Source organism: Rhinolophus sinicus, chromosome 1, assembly GCF_057876585.1.
Source record: "Rhinolophus sinicus isolate RSI-liver-muscle chromosome 1, RSI-T2T, whole genome shotgun sequence".
Classification (NCBI taxonomy): domain Eukaryota; kingdom Metazoa; phylum Chordata; class Mammalia; order Chiroptera; family Rhinolophidae; genus Rhinolophus; species Rhinolophus sinicus.
The window spans coordinates 168,949,078-168,965,472 of NC_142501.1; the positions used below are offsets into that span (position 1 = coordinate 168,949,078).

At 39.4% G+C, this 16,395-nt stretch overlaps 1 protein-coding gene and 1 pseudogene across 3 annotated transcripts in view; one reads left to right on the forward strand and one right to left on the reverse strand.

The window, feature by feature from the left end:
• The window catches only part of SPARCL1 (SPARC like 1), a 49,324-nt gene extending 36,691 nt beyond the window's left edge, over positions 1-12,633 (reverse strand). The window contains exon 1 of one of the 3 annotated variants that reach the window (XM_019731256.3): positions 12,237-12,633. The gene's annotated coding sequence lies outside the window, so the exon portion shown is untranslated. The remainder of the gene's footprint in view (positions 1-12,236) is intronic. The other 2 variants (XM_019731255.3, XM_074323782.2) reach the window with 2 other exon arrangements.
• LOC109447197 (large ribosomal subunit protein P1 pseudogene) lies at positions 2,475-3,036 on the forward strand (annotated as a pseudogene).
• Positions 12,634-16,395: the final 3,762 nt, after the last annotated feature.

The following is a 16,395-nucleotide window of genomic DNA, read 5'->3' on the forward strand; positions in this document are numbered from 1 at the left end:
ACCTCTTCCCACCACTCCACTGGGGTCCAGCTCTCTGGCAGCTGCACGGCTTTTTCTATGCTGGCTATGCTTGCTAGCATGCACAAACTGCTCCACCACCCTTTGGAGATCTTTGGCCAGCACAATACCCTGCTCACTGCGCCATGTGTCATGCAGGGTCTCAGCTCCAGCTCCCCACACAAAAATGCAGGATATAGTGAGGCCAAGAAGGAACACCAAGTGATTCATAGATAGTGGAGTCATATCACTATGTTCTCACTGGCGGCTGGGTTGGAGACACAGGATCCACACGATGCGCAATCTGCTGTCTGCTTCTCTGCCAACAAACCAACCCCCCAATGCAGCCACAGCAGTTATATCAGTGGCTAATGGCTAATCGCTTACAGCTGATGGCTAAATAGTCAGTTGATGGCCATCTACTACCCAAGCCAGCACCTTTCCACGTGAGGCCGAGAGCCTGGAAACTGCTCTCTGGGACTCTGTCCACACACTACTAAAACCCCCCCAAATTAAAGAATTTACCACTCCTTACTCCACTCATACTTAATTTAAAACCTACTAGTGAATGATCCTTCTAAAAATTTTGCCCATTTTTGGGGATAAGTTGCAATTCTGGGCTTCATACATATCCAGTGGACTACAGTGACTGTTAGTAGTGATAGAGACGTGATTAAAATGTGGTCAGTGGGATTTCTGGTCAATATGGCAGAGTAGGTAAATGCTGTGCTTGCCCACTCTCATGACCACATCAAAATTACAACTAAACTACAGAACAGCCATCATTGAGAATCACCTGAAGCTAGCTGAACTGAAGCTCCACAACTAAGGGCATAGAGATGAAGCCACCTGGAGACTGGTAGGAGGGTAGAGATGTAGGACGGGCTGTTCCCACACCCACATGTGACCATTAAAAATTAAGAGGGTTATCTTGGCTGCAGAGGTGCCCCTGGAAGGAGCGAGGGGCCTCAGCACCACACCAGGTTTCTGAAACCAGGGTTCCAGTTCCAGGAAGAGAAGTCCCCATAACTTCTGGCTGTGAAAACCAGTAGAGACTGTGGCTGAGTGAGATGAGGGTGGCTGGAGTCCCAGGTGCTCCTCTTAAAGGATCCACGCATAGACTCAATTGCTGATGGACTCACTCACTCTGAGCTCCAGCCCTGGGGCAGCAGCTTGAAAGGTGCCAGGGACATATGGGGAGGAACTGAGTTGTCTGGCTTCAGAGTGATGGCTGGAGGGGCAGCTTTCTCCCAAATGGAGGAGCTGGTGGAAGCCATTGTTTCTTTGTTGAGCCCTACCCCTCCCTGCATGCAGACACAGGTGGGCTGCCATATCTGAATCTCCAGCAAGGAATTGAAAACATATTTGAAGAAAAAATGACTGAAAACTTCCCTAACCTGGTGAAGGAAATAGATATACAAGCCCAGGAAGCACAGAGTCCCAAACAAGATAAACCCAAAAAGGCCCACACCCAAAAACATCATAATTAAAATGTCAAATTTAAAGACAAAGAGGGAATCTTAAAAGCAACAAGAGAAAAGCAGTTATTTACCTACAAGGAGCTCCCATAAGACTTAGCTGATTTCTCAACAGAACATTTGCAGGCCAGAAGGGATTGGCAGGAAATATTCAAAGTAGTGAAAAGCAAGGACCCACAACTTAGATTAGTCTACCCAGCAAAGCTATCATTTAGAATCAAAGGACAGATAAAAAGCTTCCCAGACAAGAGAAGTCTAAAGGAGTTCATTACCACCAAACCAGTATTACAAGGAATCTTAGAGGACTTGTTTAAGAAGATGAAGAAAAAAAAAGATAAAAATATGAATAATAACATGGCAATCACTACATGTCTATCAACAACTACTTTCAATGTAAATGGATTAAATATTCCAATCAAAAGACATAGTTTGGCTGAATGGATAAGAAAACAAGATCCTTACATATGCTGCCTTCGAGAGACTCACTTCAGATCAAAAGACACACACAGACTGAAAAGAAAGGGATGGAAAAAATTATTTCATGAAAATCAAAGCAAAACAAAACAAAACAAAAAAATCTGGAGTAGCAATACTTATACCAGACAAAATAGACTTTAAAACAAAGGCTATAACAAGAGACAAAGAAGGACCCAATAATCCCACTTCTTGATATTTATCCAAAGAAACCCAAAATGCTATTTCGAGGGGACATGTCCATCCATATGTTCATTGTAGTATTGTTTACAATGCCCAAGGCGTGAAGGCAGCCTGGATATCCATTCGTCGATGGAAGAATGGATAAAGAGGAGGTGGTCCATACCCTATATACAATGGAATATTGCTCGGCCATGGAAGGGAATGGGTTCTTGCCATCTGTGGCAGAATGGATGGACCTGGAGGGTATTTCGCTGAGTGGAGTATGTCAGACAGAGAAAGACAGATGAAATGTGATTTCACTTACATGTGGAATCTAAATAATAAAAAACAAATAAACAGCCCCTTTTCCTCAGCTGCCAGTAAGATGATCGGTCCTTTCAAGGAAGCTGAGGATGTTTTGGGGTGAGGCCCTCACTTCATCTGGTGACTAGCACTGCGCCTGGTTATGCTTGCGCAGCACTCGCCCGCACCATGGTCTCCATCTCAGAGCTCGCCTGCATCTACTTGGCTCCCATCCTGCATGACGATGAAGTGAAAGTCATGGAGGATAAGATTAATGCCCTTTAAAATTAAAGCAGCCGGTGTAAATGTAGAACTTTTCTGGCCAGGTTTGTTTGCAAAGACTCTGGCCAATGTCAACTTTGGAGCCTCATCTGCAATGTACAGGCCAGGGACCAGCCCCAGCAGTTGGTGCTGCACCAGCAGGAGGTCCTGCCCCCAGCTGCCCCTGCTGAGGAGAAGAAAGTGGAAGCAAGAAAGAAGAATCTGAGGATTCTGATGATGACATGGGCTTTGGTCTTTTCCACTAAACTTCTTGTAACATGTTCAATAAAAAGCTGACTCTGCTAAAAACAAATAAACAAAATAGAAATAAAGTCGTGGATACAGAGAACTTTTTGATGATCGCCAGGTGGGAGGAGGGCTGCGGGATGGGTGAAAAAGGGGAAGGGATTAAGAAGTACAAATTGGTTGTTACACAGTAGTCATGGGGTTGTAGGGTATAGTATAAGGAATACGGTCAATAATATTGTAATAACTATGTATGGTGTCAGATGGGTACTAGATTTTTCAGGGTGATAGATGGGAGGGGGTTGGGGGCAGGGTGAAAAAGATGAAGGGATTAAGAAACACAAATTGGTAGTTACAAAATAGTCATGAGGATGTAAAGTAAAGCATAGGGAACATAGTCAATAACATGGTAATAACTATATAGCGTGCCAGGTGAGTACTAGACTAGTCGGGGAAATCGCTTCTTAAATTATACAAATGTCTAACCAGTATGCTGCATACCTGAAATTAATATAAAATAATACTGAATGTCAACTGTAATTCAAAAATTTAAAAATGTGGGTGAAGTTCAAGGGGAATATGAAGTTCAAACTTCTAGGTATAGAACAAATAAGTCATAGGGCTGTAATGTACACCATAGGGAATATAGTCAATAATATTGTGATAGCGTGGTACGGTGATAGGTGGTTGCTGGACTTGTCATGGTGATCACTTCTTTAGGTAAATAAATGTTGAATAACTATGGTGTACCCCTGAAACTAACATAATATTGTATGCTCGCTATATTTTAATAAAAGTCTTAAAAACATGGCTAATAATTTTATTATTTCAGCAATTCTAGACTTATGCCAAGTAATTGTAGAATATGTATTTCTATAAATGACTGTTTTGAGAACATTCATGTCAGTCAGGTTTTGGAAATTTGGTTTGACACTTCTTCAAGCAACACTGCAGTTTCTTATTATCCTCAAGCAAACAGATTGGCTGAAAGGGTGGCACAGAATACTAAGGATGTCAAAAAGAGATTATAGGAGGCTTAAATAACTCACTACTTTTATTCCTTGTCTAATACTACATTCCAAGTTCAGTAAGAGAAGTCATCATGCTGAATCAAAAATGAGTGTGTGGGGCTGGCCCCGTGGCTCAGGAAGTTGGAGCTCCATGCTCCTAACGCCAAAGGCTGCCAGTTCCATTCCCACATGGGCCAGTGGGCTCTCAGTCACAAGGTTGCTGGTTCGACTCCTTGACCCCCACAAGGGATGGTGGGCTGCACCCCCTGCAACTAACAATGGCTACTGGACCTGGAGCTGAACTGTGCCCTCCACCACTACGATTGAAAGGACAACTTGACTTGGAAAAAATCCTGGAAGTACACACTGTTTCCCAATAAAGTCCTGAAAAAAAAAAAAAAAAGGAAAAAAAAAAATGAGTGTGTGGAGGGTGGCTCAAAATTTGTTTTCCTTAACAAATGGATCCTTGAGGAAATCCCCAGAAACTCTTGGCATCAGATATGAAAATATCCTTCTTAAGGGAATGGGGGTAGTAATAGATTATAACCATTGTTCCTAAGCAAGCCAAGGTCACTGCAACCTTTCTGCATAGTTGCTTAAGACAGAAGGCAGAACACAGGCACATCCCCTGCTTGAAACCCCTTTGTTTAGCTTCCTTTATTGTATGAAAAGGATTGGCTTTCACCATGGGAGAGGCTGTAATTGAATTTCACCATGAAAAGAGGTTGTAATTAGATTTCTCAGCAGGTCTACAAGTTTTGGCCCTGGAAAAACAAGGAAAAGGGCCTAAATGTTTTTCCCCCCTCTAGCTAGAAAGGTAACACAGTCAAGCCTGCAGATATTGGCCTGAAAGGCAGGGCAGAAAGGGCTATGCATGTGTCAGCCACCTCTGGTCTCTGATGGAGCAATGTCAGCTCTGGCCTCCGAGACAGAGTACATGGCCCTTCAGGTGGAGGGTGGAAAGCTGTGTGTGTAACAGCAAATATTGCTTGGACATTGCGTTTGGTAGGGTACATAGGACATTCCTGAGTCAAACCCTTTGACTCTTGGTCTCTATCTTTTGGTGTCCTAAAATTTCTGTCTCCTAGAGAAGGGGAGGGCACCTAAAGTTTGGCGCACTCTAGAACATCATCCATCTAGATTTAGAAGTGAAGTTGTACAAACAGCCAGAATATACTTTGGTTTTTCTGGTTCATTTTGAGTCTTACTTGTAGTTGGTTCTATTTCAATTTCTATAATATTTTCTAGAAGTTTAAATTAGAGTAAGATTAGGTCAGAGTAGATTTTTGTATTTGATTTCTTTTCAGTCCCTATAGCTTTTTAAGAACATTAAATTACATTAATTAATTTAGAACATTAAATTTACATTTAAAATGGTAAATATTATTTTTGAAGTTTTCCCTGTTGCCTTACCATTTAAATCTACTTAACCTAACCATCTGTCTCTACTGGGCCCTTCTCGTCTCACTATACTTCTCTCTGTTTATCTCCCTTCTCTTTCCTTTTCTCTTAAGCATTTAACAAGCTGTCTGACCACTGAACTCAAGTGTAAACATGGCCACCCATATCTCTAAAGGGAGGAATCTATTCTTTTACCTCTCTTGTATTGGCTATGTTAATGATTCCTTGGAAATGTCAGTGCTGGTAGTTATTTCTTCAAATCTTTCTCATTGAATTTTCCTCATGTTGCCTTGAGTTTCTCCCCATTTGTTGACTCCTTCGTTGGCAGCCTCAGCAAAACTTACAAGTCCTCCTCCTTCCCTTGTAAACCAAGGAAACTTGCTTCAGCATTTTTGGTTTCAAGGCAGATGATGACTACCTGATCTGTTCATCCTATTTTGTTTCAAAAGAAATGAGAAAAACATACCACATACCCTAGAAGAAGGAGAGGTTTGCATTGACTATTTTCCCTGTTATTTCATTTTTCTTCTAACGATTGGCATATCACTTCCTGGAGTACGTACATCCACATTTCCAAATAAGGACAGGTATCTTCTGTTGAATTCGTTTATATCAGAGGAAGCCTGCAGGCTGCTATTTTTGGTAATTATTATAACTATGGAAAAATTTCCTCTCAGGGAAATGTAGTAAACAAAATGATTATTATGGATACTTCATAATCAGACCCAAACAGGACATTCTCCTTCACCTTGTCTTTACATGATAGCCAAAGGCATTGTTATCAGAGAACAAGTCCTGTAGGTGTATTCTGGCTAACATATATACATGTTGTTACCTGATCCAGAGTTAACACTGATGCTTTAGGGCTTTTAAAATATTAATGAGTCTCTTGGGAGAGCTCTGTATCTTGTAATTGAAGTCATCTGAAAGACTGAAAAAGATGCTCTCCTATTTTGTGTTCTCTGCTGAGTCACCACCATCTGACATCAAGGTGTCCCAGCCCTACGAGTGTAAATAATATACTCAGTATCAAAAGTACTGGAGCTCTGACCTTGAATTGCCTGTCATCCTTTCTATAATAACTGAACCTACAACAATGTGGGTCTGAGCTAGGCATAATCATGGATCATGCCTATCAGAACTTTGACTCTACATAGAGTTCAACAGAGACGTTATAGACACATATTAAACATGAATTAAGCAGAGGATAAATACCTTCAGTGCTCAGGGAATAGAGCATTATGGGGAGTTGCTTAGGATGTGCATCTCCCACTGCTCTGCCCCTTGCTCAGAGGAGCTGGCCGTCTCTCTCTTCCTCAAATAGGCCTTGATCCCTCCTGCTGCAGGGCCTTTGCGAAAGGTGTTCACACTCTCAGAATCCTCTTTCCAACAGCCACTCACCCCAACCACCACCACCCATCACATACACACACACACACACACACACACACACACACACACACACACACATACACACACAGTTAACGTCTATCTAGCCTTCAGATCAAGGAAAGCCATCACTGATCTTGAGCAGAGGTCAGGCTCCTCACATACTTTCCTAGAACAAAGGTGCTTTGCCTTCTTAACACTTATTTAAGCATATACTTATATACAATATATGCTAAATGTAATGTGAATTTTTTCATTCCCTAAAATCATGCTGTAGAAGAGGAATTTGCCTTATATTCTAGTACTTCTGAGGTCTCTAACATTAAAGGCCATTGCCTCAATTACTTCATTTTGAACAACGAGTACCATTTCAGGAAAACAGCCTAAAATAATCTTATGCAATGATTATTTTTGTTCTTAAGAAGGTCACTTTAAAAAAGGAGATAAAGATATTTAAAGCAGAGTTAGTATTTATTCTTGAGGTATGACTTCATTATTGCAAATGTTGGGATTGCACAATTTTAGAAAGCCATGCTTTACAGACTCACGTGGTTTCCAATAAACCCTTTAAAGAGCACTGGTGAAAGCAATATAGTAAGTAATTAATATGTAGCGATCATTGCCATAGAATGAGAATTCATGCATGGGGATCCAATGTGCAGCACCAGCAGATTTTTAAGAAGTGTGTTATAAACAATATGCAGAGAGAGGATTGATGACGTATTCTGCGTTAGATAATTACAGAGTGGATCCGGTGAACACAAACACTGATGTTAAAGATGCCTGTAGGAAGTTTTAACAAAATTGTTTCATAAAATATGAGAATGGAAAACGTCATTTTTATCAGGGAAAAACATTTAAAGTGAAATGAGATTTGAAATATGTTTATATCACCATAGAGTACGTATCCTAAGTCTACTTTACGATATTTTATCCACTTGTACGTTTAGGTTGGTCAAAGACTTTGGCTGAGGATCTTTTCATTAGACAAATGAAGATGACTTTGTAATGAGGTCACCTTATGTTTGAGCATAGGCACTTTTTCTTAATGTGATGGTGTGATTAATGACTCTCTCCCTAATTACGTAGTGAGCTCCTCAAGAGCACAGCCCTCTCTATTTTTGCTCCTGTAGTGTTGCTGGCCTTTCACATGGGATAGCACACTGAATACATTAGTTGTGTGAGACATAAGATTAAAATATTACATATTTACATAATTTTATGACCTGAAAAACACTGGAGAAGCTAAAACGGAAACTTTAACAAAACACATTTTCATGAAAGATAAGATGTGTTAATACCTTTTGCCCCCTAGTGTTAATTCGGATAAGCAGAATCTTCTCTACTCGTCATAAATGTAAAAACCCTTATTATTTCTCTTTTTTTCCCTCTTTAGGAATTCAGTGGCTCATGTTTACACAATGATACATCTGAGGCTTGTATACATTACAGTTTACTTACTGAGAAATTCCAAGTTGAAAAAAGCCATTTTATCAGTTTTAGACCAAGTGATGAAAAAAATTAAAAGAACTACCTCTTATTGAGCACTTATATCCATTATTTCAGCTCATCCTACAATAATCTTATGAATTAACTGTTATCCCCATTTAATAATTAAGGAAAACTGAGGCTTGTCAAGCTTAACAGTCAACCTTTACCCCCGGACAGAGACTGTAATAAGAACCTTACATAGAGTATCTTATTCAATTCCCATGACAATTTTATAACTATTATGGTCCCTATTTTACATATGAGAAGATGGAGGCAAAGAGTGAATAAGATAAAAAAAAACACTAGAAAGTCTGAGTACCAGGATTTGTGTCCTGGCAGCCTGCCCCAGAATCCCCCTAGATAACCACTATCCTATAGCTATGGTGACAACGGGAGGAGGCAGTGGGAGGATGGACTTATTGCAGGGTGTGAAGTGTGTGCTATGAAGTGAAGTCATTTCTAGTTCTCTTCCTTTGCCATCCCAGTTGTTTTTCCCCTGCGCTCCCAGTAAACCGGTCACTATTTTAGTAGCTTTCTTGTTCATTTTCTTAACATCTATTCACTGGATCTTTAAAGGAAACATTTAGCTACTGCAATTGGCGTGCATAAGCTGGTTGTATAATAGGAAGGAAACAAGCCAGGACTAGGGACTTCATTTCTAAAGAAGGATTTTAAAGCAGACTAAGAGGTATTTCACAGAGTGGGTCATGAAACTCGAGTCTCTCTATACCCTTTCATTGCTATGACGACAGGCTGCTCCTGCTACATGTAGCCAGAAAAAGCAGCTGACATTTCAATGCTAGGAACATAGGGGAGAGGTTTACAAAAACAAAAAACAAAATCCAAACCCTTTTGTTTGAATTTCAGTTAGAGAGCAAAAATACCCCCTGGAGTAAGTCAAAACCCCTATTCTTGAAAAGATAAGAAAGGAGAAATGCTGGGGGCCTTCTCCTCTGTCCAAGCAGGCCAATAAAAGAGAATTGACTGCAAAGCAACATTTCTTCTCACTCTCCTTAATGGCAATCTGAAATAGAAAACTCTCTTTGGTTTCATTTGACTTGGCCATTAAGAAGCAGCTAATTGATGAAGCAGCAAAGAATCACAGTAATAAATACTTCATGTTGAGGCCACCAGGAGAATACAGTAGTGTTTGCTTTATTTTTTCCATTTCTTTGGATAAAAAAAAAAAAAAAGACAATGAATTCAAAGAATATTTTCTTAATCCCCAATTTTACTACCAGAAAAAATCATTTCAAGTGCGTAACCGAACACTCTCACTGTGTGTCTAGTGCACTGCCAGGTGCTATAGTTATTTAAAAAAGTCATTTAATTTCTACAACAACCCCATGTGTGGGTAATAGTATCACTAGTTGCTTAATAAATGGGCAAACTGAGTTCTGGAGGTGTGAAATCACTGCCCAAGCTCACACAGCCTGTAAGAGGCAGAGTCAGGATTCAAGCCCAACACTTGGGCTTGGAAACACATGCTCTGTCCACTGTGCTGTGCTGACTCGGAGGCAGAGACCTGACATTGACATTTTATTATATAGCAACGTGTGCAGGTAGAAGCAAGAAACCCTGAGGTAAAACCTGGAGAAAATTCCCTTTCTGTGGAGTTCCAGTCAGGACGTGTAGGTATGCTAGTGCTTTCATATTAGCTATGATCGATTGACAGCTTCATGTGCACCAGGCATAGCTGTTTTCTTCACTTAGTCATCACAACAAATCTTTGAGGTCGCCACCGATTGTGTGATTCCGCGTTTCCACAAATGAGGGAACAGAGGCCCAAAGAGTCATTTACCAAATTCACAGAGCCTGATACAGCCTAGATATAAACTACATCTATATGCCTCCAGAGCCCATTCACTCTATTATTCACTCTATTACACCATCTTGCTACAGTCCCTCTCTTCCCCAGAATTCTGTCCACCTTTTGATGCCCAGGACAAAAAGCAGGCTAGCCCCAGCTGGTACCTCTATTGCAGGCTCAGCTTTTGGGGAAAGATGCCCTGCGGGCCCTGTATGAACCAGATCCTGGCCTAGTTGGGCATCTCTTGGGCCGCCTACAACAGAAATTCTCCTGGATTTATGGGGCCTCCTTCTCCTTCACTGAAGGTTGTTCCAGAATGCTATGTGAGGGCAAAAGGCACCTGAAGTCTTTTAACAACAGTTATTTGGGTTCTTCTTTGTGGAAAAGATCTCTAACATGTTCTGGACATTGTGCTAAATTTCATTAAAATAGCAGTGTTTACATACTGTTAAAAATTGACTGACTAAAAACAAGCAGTCAAGAGAAAATAGAATGAATAATGTTTTGGAATTGTCCAGCTACGTTACAATTCATTTCATTTTTATCATCATTATTATTTTTACTTAGTTGATAAGTGAAACTGCACATGAGAGACTATTGGGGATTAAACCCCAAAGGACGTGTAAAGGAAATCCAGTACTCTAATTGATAAATAGCTGTACAAAAATTTCCTGAAAGAAAAATGGCAAGATTTATTAATCACATGAATATATTCTTTTCCAAAATATGAAAAGCAGCATTAATTGATTGGATGATAAGGAGATGAAACAGACGCCTCTGCTTTGCTAGATCTTGTTGAATGAACAGAAATATGTACTTAAATCTTTCCTAAGAGGGATGTCCTTTTTTTTTTTTTTAATTTATTGGGGTGACAATTGTTAGTAAAATTACATAGATTTCAGGTGTACAATTCTGTATTACATCATCTATAAATCCCATTGTGTGTTCACCACCCAGAGTCAGTTCTTCCATCACCATATATTTGATCCCCCTTACCCTCACCTCCCACCCCCCACCCCCCTTACCCTCTGGTGATGTCCTTTTTTTTCTAAAGTCATAGTTAATGATAGTCATAACCATCAAGGTTTAGCTAAACAAGCTGTGAACCCAAAAAAGCTGGTATCCATGAGAAAGGGGAGAATTGAAAAAAAAAAAAAAAAAGATTTCTGCTGAGTTGGACCGAGTGAACATTTCTATTCAGTGTACTTGGGCTCTGGCCAGACAAGAGCTCAGATATAATGCCAAGGTGACATATTTAACCTCTTTGCCGATTAAAGACCGTACAAGAAAGATACTCTTTCTGCAGTACCTCTTGCTTATAGTATCAACAGTATTGATCTGCAGTTGAAAGCATGGTTTTCTCCTGCAGGGTGACCTCTAATACTTGGAGGAATGAATGAGCATGACTTGCATTATTTTTTTATTTTAGAAGATAGAGCCAGAAGTGATAGTGCCTTACAATATGAGAGTTGTAATCGCTTTAGCTTTTTGATCCCCCTCCCTCCTTTTTCCCTTCCTTAATAAGAAATCATTAGGAATTGAGAAATTTTATGTATGTTTGTGCACATCTTAAAAAAATGATAGAAAGTGATTAGAGACAATTAGTCATAAAACTGTAAAAGGGAATCAGGAAAGGAATACCAGTCACAATAGCTATAAAATAATCAAAGAATAATATAATATTACAGGGATTTTTCTACCTTTTGAAAAAGCAAAATGTTCCATTTCTACATTGCTATTAAGCACAGACTGAACAATGGTGGTTATTGAATAATTTTAGATACTTTAAACATGGAGAACACACAAATTACTTTGGTTTCATAGTTGTTTTGAAATTACTTTCCTTATGATTTATTTAATATAGTTAGTAAACTATTTCTACAAAACACATTTCAGAATTCAGACTTCACCAAGATCTGAACGCAATTCTGACCAACAACAGTTTTACATCTATGTCCTTGCTCTGCACTAAACCCATCATTTTTTAGTACTTAATATTTAATCTTGCAGAAGAAAAGGAAACATGAATAAAAGTGTTAAAATTCCCGATTAAATAGCTTTTCTGTAAATCATACAAGAGATTTTTTCTTTTTTTTTTTGGTAAATGAATGGCTTTGTATTAGGCAAAAATCTTAATCTTAGATATCTTTATCAGATCATGCAAATCAATTAAACACATGCAGTTAGACAATATATAAACTTATTAAAATTTACCTTCTGATAGATGGCTAGACCCAGAGCCTTTGCCGAAAATTGAAGTTGAATTCCCTCTTTGCACACAGCCAGGAAATAAAAGTTTGACAAATACCCAATACTCTTTAAATTTCTTCTCTTATTAGCTCTGCTTCTTGGCGCAGAAACACATTTGAGTCTATTGGAGTTGAAATTCTGCTGCTCTGTCAACTCCTCAGAGTCTGGGGTGACAGGAGAATTTGGAGGTTGGCACTGGGGCGTATTTCAGACTGTCATCGTTTTTGTTGCAGATTCCTGCCGTTCTCTGGCAGGCTGGCCTCTCACGGAGGGCGCGATGAGCTTTACCAGCAGTGCAAACCAACAGGGGAAGAGTTAACAGTCCTCCCTTCAAGCTCCTGTTCTCAGAGGCTCATAACTTGGCTAGGATATAAGCACTTGGCTCTTTATGCAACTTTTTTTTTTCCTCCAAACTACTCTAAAAGGTTTTATAAGCAGGATCCATTTTTTTTTTGGAGATTTTTATTTTAAGACTTTGAAAAGAAACTCCATGCTGTTGTTTCTTCCTAAAGGAAATTGGGGGATGGGCGTTAAGGGAGGGGAGAAGAACTGTAGCAGTTGCATTTTCACATTGCTTAATTGGAAATTGTTCTCAAGAATACAGTCCGAATTTTAATAATAGCTGGGTATTTCAGATACTTTCACATTTCTTTTCTTTTTTTTTATTTTATTAAATTTATTTGGGTGACAATTGTTAGTAAAATTACATAGATTTCAGGTGTACAATTCTGTACTACATCATCTATATATCACATTGTGTGTTCATCACCCAGAGTCAGTTCTCCTTCCATCACCATATATTTGATCCCCCTTACCCTCATCTCCCACCCCCCACCCCACTTTCACATTTCTTTAAATGATCTTCAGAAATTTACATGTATATGAAGCATCACTGTTTTGTAGTATAGATCACTTGTATGCCAGTGCACAAATGTTGCAGTTCATTGACTATTCTTCCCTCAGTACCACTCCCGACTGTAAGACCCTTTATAATGATTGGTCTATAAGAAGGAGTTTTCCTGTGAAATAGACTGGAGGTGTGCATTTATTTTTGACTTGGAATTCTGGTCATTTATATGTGTCTCTAATCTCTTCCTCTACTACTTCTACGTTTGTTGCACATTTGTTATGCTTCAGACACTGTGCTAACGGTTTTTTGTGCATTCTTTCAGTTGATCCTCACAAGTCTATTTGAGGTGAGTATTACTATGTTCCCATTTGAGGGAAGTGTAGTATAGTGGTACAGTCTGCACGCTTTGAGGCCACTCAGCATGTGTTTGTGTCCTGGTTTTACCACTTCCTAACTGTACGACCTCGGACAAGTTATGTAATCTTTCCAAGCTTCAGCATCCTTATCCATAAGATGGGGATACAAATATGGGGACAATGATAGTATCTACCTCAGACGGTTGCTGTGAGTTTTAACGTTGTTCTGAGTTTTAAGTAAATTTTAGTATATAGAACACCTCTTGCCACTTAGCCGACACTTAAAGATTAGCTATTGTGTTTTGCATGAGGAAACTGGAGCTTGGTAAAGCTGAGTGATTTTTCTAGGGTCTCCAGCTGCTCAGTTGTAGAGTGAGATTTCAACCCAGTTACCTTGGCCGATGGCTACACTGTGTTCCTCAACCTCTAGGCTATAATACCTCTTTCAGAGGAAGCTGTGAGCTCCTTCAGGGTAGGGACGTGCCCTCTCTGTGTTCTCCATGTGCCTGGCACAGTGCTTTGCATACTGTAAATGCTCCATAAACATGAGTGATTGGTTGGAATTTAATTTAATTTAGATTTTCTACATTCATGCCAAAGTCAGGCCAAAAACAAACCAAGAACAACAAAAATAAAAAGCCAACCTCTAGTTCTAGGCAAATCTGCCTTCACACAATTATCTCCAAGCACTATAGAAACATTTGCCTTGTTTATTTTTCAGAACACCGTAAGAGAAAGGTAACAAGTATTATCTCTCTTTTGCAGTTGGGGAAATTTGGAAGCAGAGGAAACTGGGCAATTTGCCTAGGAACCAAACACAAGTCGTGACACAGCTGGGAACCATCTCACATCTCTAGAATCAGGATGACTTGTTCCAAACTGCCTTTTCAGGCACAGGATGAAATGACGTGATGTCCTTTTGCCTCAGACAATGGGATATTTTTCCCCAGCGAAGCTGTAGTGTGTGAGCAGTCTCCCCAGAGGAAGATCAAAGGGATAGACTGTCTTTGACTTTGCTTCTTCTTTGCCTCTGTGCACATCTGGGTCTGAGAAGTGTGGGAGACAGAGACACCATTTCTCCAACAGCTCCTGAGGGCCATGGGCGTGGTGCGACCATTGCAGGATCTGTAGAACAAGCATTTCTGAAGATGTTGCTCAGGTTAGCCGAAGAAAATTTTCTCTGGGACTGAAAATGTTGACTTCTTATTCTAACAACATTCCCCATTTATTTGAGATAACTTTATGAGACTGAGTTCAGGTAATTACATTAATTCAATGAGACTAAGTTTTAGCTAGAGAGCTACAGAAAAGAGATTTGACCAAAAAAAATATTTTTTTCTAATATGAAAATTGACACTTTTTATTTCTATGAAATGATCAAACTAAATTTCTTATAGAAATCTATGTTAATAAAAATAATTCAGTTAAAACAAACTGGATTTATCTCTTAAATGTAAATAATGTACCTAGAATGTTCATTTGTAGGTGGCAAAGTGTGACTCTCAGCTATACTGGATTTTTTCTCTAGGTCTTACTAAGCTATAAAATAATTAAAAAACACAAGTGTATTTCTTGTAAATAGAAAATAGAGAATTTTTGATAAAATAAAAATAAAAATACCTTGAATCCACACTGTCTTTTGTTTTTTTTCTTTTAAATATGGCTTTATTTTTGAAATGTTCATGGCAGATATCCAAACTCTTATTGTTGCTGAAGTTGTCATTTATAAAATAATTTACAGTTCATGAAGCTGTGGACAACAAACCTACAATAATACTCACTTAATGTGTGAAGCTGTAGATCAGATTTAGAGTCTTATCCAGTGTCTAAATGTGATGGGAGAACTTTGACTAATAAAGAGCTTATTATATTACTGCATATGAACTGGCCGACATAACATCAGAATTGAACAGAAGGGTCTAACAAAAGCCAACATTGAAGCTGAAATATATTTTTTAACCCCCTCATGCTAGGATTCTCTTTGAGAATTTAATGAAAGCCGTGGGTAAGCTCCTAAAGTCCATCTATGAACTCCTCTACTCAGGCGTCCCATGAAGCTAAGTACCTCTGATTCAAGCGAGGACTAGAGAATACATGAATCAATCCTCAAGCACTGAATGAGCCTTATTGTTATACATAGCACAAGTCTCTGGGTGAGATGAGAGAAATATCATTGTTCCTGCTTATTAAGAGTCTAAGAGACAAGACATACATTCATTGTCGGAAGGGGGCATGGTTCCCTTGGAGTAGTGGAGAGCCCCAGGTAGGAAGTGAGTATGGATGAGGGAAAGATGCAGGAAAAACAGTGTCAACAATTATCTTGGCCAGGACCTGACCTGTAGAACCCTCTTTCTTGCTTACACCATGTGTTAGTTTGCTAGGACTACCATAACAAAATACCACACACTGGGTGGATTACATAACAGAAATTTATTTTTATCACAGTTCTGAAGGCTGGAAGTCCAAGATTAAGGTGCTGTCAGGGTTGGTTTCTTCTGAGGCCTCTCTCCTTGGTTTGCAGATGACTGTCTTCTCCATGTGTCATCATATGGTTATCCTTCTGTGTGTGTCTGTGTTCTAATCTTTTATAAGAATATCAGTCATATTCGATTAGGGCCCATCCATATGACCTCATTTTACTTTAATTACTTTAAAGGTCCTGTCTCCAAATATAGCCACATTCTGAGATACTGGGGGTTAGGACTTTAACATATGAATTTTTGGGGGGACATAATTCAGCCCATAACAGGAGTCATCCTGTCTTTTCCTTGAAAGATAACACATGTTTGTAGACATGTAAAATTTTGGAAGTTTAACAGCCTTCATTTCATCCTGTCTCTCTCCCTTTCAGCCCAGGGTAGAAATATTTATGCTGGTATAACATTCTCAAGAAACTTGTGAGTCTCCTGTGCAATCT